Source organism: Jaculus jaculus, chromosome 14 (genome assembly GCF_020740685.1).
Source record: "Jaculus jaculus isolate mJacJac1 chromosome 14, mJacJac1.mat.Y.cur, whole genome shotgun sequence".
Classification (NCBI taxonomy): Eukaryota; Metazoa; Chordata; class Mammalia; order Rodentia; family Dipodidae; genus Jaculus; species Jaculus jaculus.
Window position 1 is genome coordinate 4,694,683 of NC_059115.1, and position 920 is coordinate 4,695,602.

The following is a 920-nucleotide window of genomic DNA, read 5'->3' on the forward strand; positions in this document are numbered from 1 at the left end:
CAGCGACCGGGGGCGTTCCTTGACGTCCTCGCGACGCCGCCAGCCAACTTCCGCTCGCTGCATATGCAAATGAGGCGGAAATGACGACAAGGCGGCGGGGCAGTGACACGGAGCGGAGTGACGTCGCCGCGTTCGTGTGATGTCATACGCTGGGTCGACGTTCTTGCCCGGAAGGGTCCCATAAATAGGGGTCATTAAGACCAAGGAAGACCAAGGAGTCTCCCATACTCCTTCCTCCGCAGGCTGGAGTGGTGGCGCCCGTCTTCCAGTCCAGGAGTTGGGAGGCAGAGGTAGGAGGATCGCCGTGAGTTCGAGGCCAGCCTGAGACTGAATAGTGAATTCCAGGTCACTCAGGGCTACAGTGAGATCCTACCACAAAAAAATAAATATAAAAAAGAATTCTAAGTATTGTCTGAGCTGCTCTGCCTCCGGAAGTCAGTGTTCCTCAATTATGTTTTGTTTCTCTTCTTTTGGACGTCTCAGAAGGATGGTCCTAAACTCACTCACAAAGTGGAGGGTTCTAGAGCCCTGAATTCCTATGGAGTAACACAGGTGTAGTCACCTCACCCAACTTTGAACATCAGTGCTGGCAAGTCCCAATATCTTTTATTCTGTTTGGATGTTGTATAGTGAGGGTTGCATGGATTTTGTTTTTTTCCGTGCTAGGTATGGAACCCAAAGTAGTGTGCTCCACTGAGCCACGCCCCCAGCCCCTCACCTTGGATCTAGACAAGTGCTCTACCTCTGAGCCACGCCCCCAGCCCCTCACTGTGGATCTAGACAAGTGCTCTACCTCTGAGCCACGCCCCCAGCCCCTCACTGTGGATCTAGACAAGTGCTGTACCTCTGAGCCACGCCCCCAGCCCCTCACTGTGGATCTAGACAAGTGCTGTACCTCTGAGCCACGCCCCCAGCCCCTC